The sequence below is a fragment of the Clupea harengus genome, chromosome 17 (assembly GCF_900700415.2).
Source record: "Clupea harengus chromosome 17, Ch_v2.0.2, whole genome shotgun sequence".
Lineage (NCBI taxonomy): Eukaryota > Metazoa > Chordata > Actinopteri > Clupeiformes > Clupeidae > Clupea > Clupea harengus.
Genome location: NC_045168.1, coordinates 22,580,599 through 22,588,458, shown reverse-complemented (window position 1 = coordinate 22,588,458; position 7,860 = coordinate 22,580,599).

Genomic DNA, 7,860 nt, shown 5'->3' with positions numbered 1-7,860 from the left:
ACGTGAGGGAGGGGGAGTGTTCCGGTGTCCCACAACACTTCACCCAAAAGCATGAGAACTCAGTGGCCATGAGTGTACATGAATGCAATTCTTAGTGGTGAGAAGAGTGAATGAGTGTCGCTTCTAGGCCTATTACGCAGTTGGCTGGAGCAACTTGATACATACGATTTTAAAGGGTCTAGTTACACCAACGTTCTGTTAGGAGGCAAGGTTTTGATTATCTTCAGAGAATATGTGATATTTGGCGAACTAAATATCGGCCTACGTCTTCCTGTCAATTAACATTTGCGGGATGAATTGGTTGTAAAAAGTGTAGTTGTAACTGCAAAAGTTAAAACAAGTCATCGTTATTTATCCAGAGACATTCAATCATGCTACAGTCTTCAAATGGATTCGTCGTTGGTGGTGTTCAGTGTTGGTCAAGTTTAGCTAATAAGTATATGGGGAATAATATGAGAATATATGTCTTAACTAATTAATGCTTGTTTGTAGGCCTAATTTGTGTTGTATTTTCTGATAGGATAAAGTAGGCTACTTTGATAATACCATTTTAGGAAAATGTGACAATCACTTCATTTCTTCAATGTGTTATTTGACTAAATATATGTGTAGGTCTATTTCATGTGTTCTGACTTTACACAAATGTACACAGAACTTTCAACATGAGTGGAAAGACAAAAATAGCTAATTAAGCGAAATAATCCAAGCCCAAAGAATATGTCTTATGCTGGACACTAATGTCGTGAAAAAAAAGCTGCTGTTCGGTCACGTTTGTGTATTCAACAATATGCTGCAACCTTGACTACGAGTCTCTGAATCATGGAGAATAGTCAGATGTTGAGTTAGGCTATGGTGAGGCAGTCACGGACTGATAAAAACACTAAAGTGAATTTACCATTGAAAACCAGTAAGTTCGACGGGATGTGTCCGTTTGGTCCGAGGCTAAACAAAGGAACTTCATAACTTTGTCTTCATGTTCTGAATAAACATCCTCTAAAGCAGCTCAGCTCTAACACGCACTTGGTTAAGTCAATGCGAGCGTCAATGCATTTCAACACAAAATGCTTAACACGCTTTAAATTCTTAGTTAATTAATTAATAGCCTACTAGTCAATCAGTCAAAAAATACACTCTCCAGATCTCCCTGCTGGATTGAAGGTATCAAATTAGCATAAAGTGTAAAGGCGTAGATCACAAACAAGCAAATAAATAAATAAATAAATGTCTTATGATCCAGCCGGAATACCTGCCTGAACACCCTGGGACAAACACAGATAAACGAAAAGGGTTTAAACCCCATCTCAGCGTAGCCTATCGTAAAACAAAACAGGCTATAGAGTAGATAGGTCTGTAAGACCTTCACGAAAACCTTAGGAAAGAGCATATATCTAATCAAGAACAACAAATTGCATAGATGGCGTCTTTCTTTACACCAGGCATTAGCCGAAAGCCTTAGAATTATGCTGACGTGTACAGCTTTGCAACTGTAAAGAGTATCCTACATTTAAAATATAGCCCATTCTAAAAGATACGAGCCTGCACTGTGTAGGTCTGTGTCTTTTAAGAATATATTGGACATACACATGCATATACATAGGCTTTATAGGCCTACTGAAGGGCAACACCTAGCCTATGCTTTAACAGGATGAAGTTTTTTCAGCCCCATGGACTGCCGCGATGAGCCGCTGATAATGCGCTCTGTCCTGCTGCCCTGATCCCCTTACTTGCTGAGCAGCTGACGATGAGAACACGGGACATTCGGTTTCCTTCGTGAATTTTTGTTGTAGCCTACTATTGCCTATCGATTTTGTTTCAAGGTGTAAATTGCTATGAACATCTGAGGACACTTGCGGGGACGTGGCCAGGACTTTAAAAAGAAAAACCGAGAAATATTGGCGGTTTCTAAAGATGTATTTGGATTTTGTGAAAGATGTATATTTTACGCAACCTGCAATCAGCCTATTGCATAAGTCCGGAGTCTCCTTATTTGATGTCAATTATATGCCCATATGCTCATGTCATTATATATATTGCACCTTTGCTTCCTCAGCTCTGTCTTGGGTGCCTTTCAAATGTAATGTAAAGGTTCAAATTCATTTGGTTTTCTATTTGGTGAACCTTCTTCTGCCATGGTTTTTCTTCCAATAGGCCTATGGACAGCCTGAAAAATTCATGAGAGAATTAGGCTATGAGTCTGTGTGCAAACAAAGGGTTCGGTTATTTAACATTACAAATTCGCTTTTATCATAAGGTATAATTAATTCTTATAGGCTTGATATGGCCTATAAGGCTATATTCTAAAGCTTTGCACGATTAGGCCTTCGCAGTTTGTGCGCCATGGCCCCGCCACATATATATATACACACAAGACCACAGCTTCAAATAAGTACGTTCATTCGGCAGTTATCATACAGGCCTACTTATATCAGGCTTCGTGCCTAGGTTGCCCCCGGACGCGGGCCACAGTTATCGCACTATTGCGCCACAGCAACAGGAACAGTCCAAGTTTGCTATTCATTCAGAGGAAGCATGGCACACCCTAAATAAACTTACTTCCCCCTGTATGTAATTCAAATGCTGATAAAGTACTGCTGCTTTGCAAGCTATTCCTATGGCTCTGCAATTCATCTTATGTCAAGTCTTATGTCATCAAAAATATGATTCCTCGTTGGTGAAAGTCGTCTTGTATACCAATCCAAAAATACCCCAGAAACGCAGTATAGGCTAAAATAAAATAAAAAGTTTATTTTAAAATGATTATTTTAAACCTTAATCAGTCTTTGAACCTAAATCAGAGACAACCACCTCATATCGGTGCCCCGTTCGTCCGAATATGATATTCACAAATTATTAGGCCAAGACAGGTAGCCCAGTAGCCTATAAGTATAGGACTATGAATTTGCTGTTTCGGCAGGCTATTTTATTTAATGTAGTACATGGTCATTTAAACATTTATAGCGTAAACCTAAATTTAAAATGGTCAATGGGTACAATTTTATAAGATGATGGCAGAATATCCGTGTATGATTTATATTTTTTATCTCACAGTATAGTGAGATTTCCGACCTATTGAATAGCTGCAACCCGCTGCATGGTTTCATGTTTGTTGGTTACAAACCAGTTAGATGTAGCCCTGTCTGAAAGGAATTATAAAATACGAAGGCTGCTCTTAATATATAGGCCTAGCCTTTCATAATTTCAATTGTCATGAAAAAGATTAATACATTGGGTTTGTCTGTATCTCCCATTCGATGCGTCAAAGCGAGCATTTGGCGAACGGTTCCTTACAGATAATAGCACGCATTCAGATCCAGCGATCAGACAACTGTCTTTGTTGAAAGAAAAGGGGGGAGAGCTTCTGACCTAGCCCAGTACAATGACATTTCTGAATCAGCTAAGTTTGATGGACAGCGGAGCCCTGTTTGACCCCCTGGGTAAAAGCATCATCTGTGAATGAACCGATCAGGCACAGGATCGAGTTTTGAAAACACAGGGCGATATTTTACACAGTTTGAATACCTGTCATTCACCGAATGCAATTTTTATAGATTCACATAAAAGATAAGATAGGTTTAAAGATAAGATATGGATATTGTAACTTCTTGATCCGAATTACATTTCTTCAGAATACTGAAGTAGTCAAATTTCAGATTTGCAGACGCTTGACCTCGACTCAACAATCCAAATACAGAACATAACGCTTGAACTAACCTATAGAACTGTAGGGTCCAGTAGATGACGCAAATAAAGCATGTAGCCTTAATGACAACTTGATGTAAACAGTAACCAAATATCTGTCTTCAAGACAGACTGTAGCTTCGCGTCAACTAACAAGGAAACATGTTTTGATAAGTCCTCTTCACTCATTCACTCTATCACAGTCACTCATTCCTTCATTCCTCCCCCTTTCCCCTCATCCGTTCACGCCGTTGACGGTAATGGTAATTTTTTTGAAAGTATAATAAGTATGACGTCATTTATCCAATTAAGAGATTTACGCAGCGTCATTGTAAAATCGGTGTGGCTTGCTTGTGTTTCCTAGCAGACCAATGTAATGTAATGTGGGTTGGAAAGAAAATAATAGATTTAGTGTGATCCTCTGCTCTGTCACCAAAACAACAGCAGAGCGACATGTATCGCATTTGGATAGGCCTATCCCATAGTTTGGTTGCCTCCAGAACAAAATCTTCACATGCACGGAAACCTGTGCGTTTTGCAAATGCCCAACAATCTGAAATAAACAAAATAGCCCATAGCTCGTAACCTAGCACTGAGTAAAGAAATATTAACAAGATTTCGTGCATGATTTGTAAAGTGTTGCATATTATTGCATGGTTTTAACTTTGTCCCTAACATCCTTCACAAATGATAAAATAATCTTATAAAAATAAAGCATTAATAAGTCATAAAGCATAAAGCATAAAAGTCATTAATTGGGTCTGTTCTCCCCAAAGACCACCATGATATTTCCAATTAGGCTTCATCTAAACTAACACTTATGCCATGGTGATTGCAGGCTATTTTCTTAAATGTGCATCACATTTCATGCACATTTAACCTGTATGTAAGTATGTATGTATGGATGGATGGACAGACGGGTGGCTGTAGGCCTATGCAGGTAGCCTGTGTGTGTGTATGTGTAGGCTGTACACGTATACTCTCTCTCTCGATGGGAGTGTGTGTTTGTGTGTGTCTTTGCACGCATGCGTGTGTGTGTAGGCTGTACACGTGTACACACACACTCTCTCTCTTTCTCTCTCTCTCTCTGTATGTTTAGGAAGAAAGGTAGCCTAACTTTACAGTGCTCCAAATGGGAATGATTGCCTGAATAATAGAGCTGAGCAACATTATTCCGACTCCAGACAGAAGCATCTGACGTCTTTCTGGGAAGTTGCAATAATGAAGAGGTTTGAGAGACACGTGGGGTGCACAAGCTTGTAAAGAATGTCACATGCACAAAGATGCATGTTCATTTAATACGAATAGACGACCAACCGTTAATGCACACGACTTAAAACAAATTTGCGTATATCATCAGTTGAAAATCATTCAAAATCGACGACAGTTTAAGACTCAATGCGTATAGGTGTCTAGTCTATATTTCAGTGGATTCCCAAATTATTAGACCTATTATGTGTCCTGGCACTGAATTTTAATTGATCAAGCACTCATGACAAAAACAGATATCAGTTTCCATTCAGAAATGATTAACCTTACAGCGAGTGATTTGAAGTGAAACAAATAAGACCTGACCACTTGTCTTTTTTAACAATAGAATCTGTTTTAGATGGTAATTTCAATTAATTAAAATTGTGAGAACAAGTAGCCTATGGCTTCCATAAAAAAACAGTCCTACATCATGGGGGTTGAACTAGGCTAGTACGACACTTTAATGTATTCAATAAAGAATAGAAATACACAATGACGGGTAATTAATGAAGAGCTAGGCAGTAAACAATATTGACTCAGATATTAGTCTAATGAACACGAATGTAATTCACAGGTCATAAAATATGAAACAATTACGATAATATTATACGTTTACAACAGTCTGTTGCCACATAAGCTATTTAGCCTACCCTTTTTTGCATAAATAAATCAACCTAGCTACTATTTACAGTAGCCTATTCTCTAGATAAAGTTCGGAACACAATATGTCTTGGGTAGCCTCCCACCACAATGACCATAACTACAAACTTCTTCAGCAATATGTGGGTTGGAGATAAACTGATTCTAAACTGATCAATGGACCTTTTCATACGAACAGTCTCTCTCTCTCTTTCTCTCTCTCCCTCTCTATGTATCGGTGTGTGTGTGTTCGCGCGCGCGTGTTTGTTAATCATTAACCGATTATGCCAGTTATGTAACTCAACAACATAAACAAACATGCTGTTAAAAACAGATGATGGAAAATTACATCTATGACATCTATGAAGCATAACAAAAATTAAACCCCTTTATAGTCTATTGCAACCCCGAGTCCAATGAAGTGAGAATGATAATGTAGACATTTTACAATGAAAAATCCTACGAAAAGAGCCTGACCTGCAAGTCTTATACATTGCTCCCCCCTACTGGTGATCTTAATTATTGAAAATATCTCTTAAAGGGGAGGTTGGAGAACCGAGGGAAAAAGTTAAGGAGGAACGGAGAGATAGCCGCATCAATGACTCTTTATTGTAAAAACAGCACCTTGTCTGTGAGACTGAGAAAACTGGAAAAGAGTACCCTTCTGTACCGTAGGCCCAAGGCTTAGGCTACTTTATAGCTTGTTGGCAAATATGGAAGGGTTGGGAATATTTTTTAAATAGTGTTCCCTTGGGTTAAACGATGCAAATCTGATGCAATGGAGAACAAAAACAGTTACTTAGACACCATTAAAACTGCTTAAGAAATCTCCTTGTTTGGGACAGGCTACTGGGCGCAAAATATATTTTGAAGTTTTCTATCAACCCCTATGTGGTTACTAATATATCAACGAGCAACGGTCGCAGACATAAGGACTTACAGAAAATATTTCACATGTTTGGTGGATGATAACACGTCAGGGCTTTCCTGTCAAAGACGGATACAGGCCTACATATTTCACACCTGAGACATGAGTCTATTCACAGGTATGTTCTGCCCTTCCAGATCAAGCAAATATTTAGTGGTCTGGAGCGGTTCACTTATCCAGATAGTGTCGCCTCTTGCGACACGAACCGTCAGCACGTATGGCCTTTAGGTGGCCATTTATTCCTTACATTATCCTATCTGATATGAAGAACTGATTTGGGGCACTTTTACTTAATAGGCTACTTAAATTGACTTGGCTGTACAGTCACATTTTTAATTTATGCAAATTAGTAGACTTGCAAGTGGATTTCACACACGCACGCACGCACACACTAAGCATGTGTTTGTTGTTAACATAACCAGACAATCTCTTATGACTTGAGACAAAACAGATTTTTGGCACGAATCATAGTTGTTGGTCAAAAATGATAGGCCAAGGCCTCCTGTTGGAATTTGTGATAAACCCAAGATGTAGGCTAGTCTAATTTAAGCTACTTTATGGCTTAGTTTAAGTGTACGGTTCTCTTAATTATGAATGGGGTCGTGATAAGTCTCACCACGGCAATTACCAACATCCGAAGTGGAAATATAGCCTATTAGTCTTCACAAAAACGTGTATTAAATTGAATTTAATTAAATTAAGAATTTCAGGCCCATACGACTTCGCTTGAACCCGATTTGGCGTTGTGGGGTTTTACCAACAGAATTGAAGCCGAGTTGTTGGTCAATAACTTACCCCCCTTTAAGTCAAATGTCACTTAAAATGTAAGGACTTTCAATCCGCTGTATCGTGAGGTGTTCAATGACTAATTACGACAGGTGTGCCGCACAAAACTCCTCTACTTCCTCTACGAAGGTTAATCTTACCAAATGTAGGCTATTGTCTGATTGGCAGTCGCAACTTGGTGGTTTGAAGTAGTCTTCCTGACCTTTGACAATGAAGACTAAACATTTGCGGTCGCTGTGCACCAAGGCATTCTCAAACCTTTATCAGCCATCGTAAAAACGTGCTCCTTGATGCTGTGTAGAAAATAAATGTAACACAATCCAATGATGAATGACAAAAAGGGACGATAAACATGGGAGGGCAGATATTGCAGACAAAGTGTTTTATTGTTTTGAGCAACGCACATGGAATGGAGCCTATCAATTCGGTTGACATGTTGGCTACCGCTTAGGGCAGCAGGACTCTTGGGAACTTGAGTCAGTGACGCGCATCGGAAAGGCAGGTTATCGGCATCGTGGTCATCGTAATTGCCCTTTCCAACAGTATTTAGATTGAAACAAACTAGAAAGAGAGTGGTG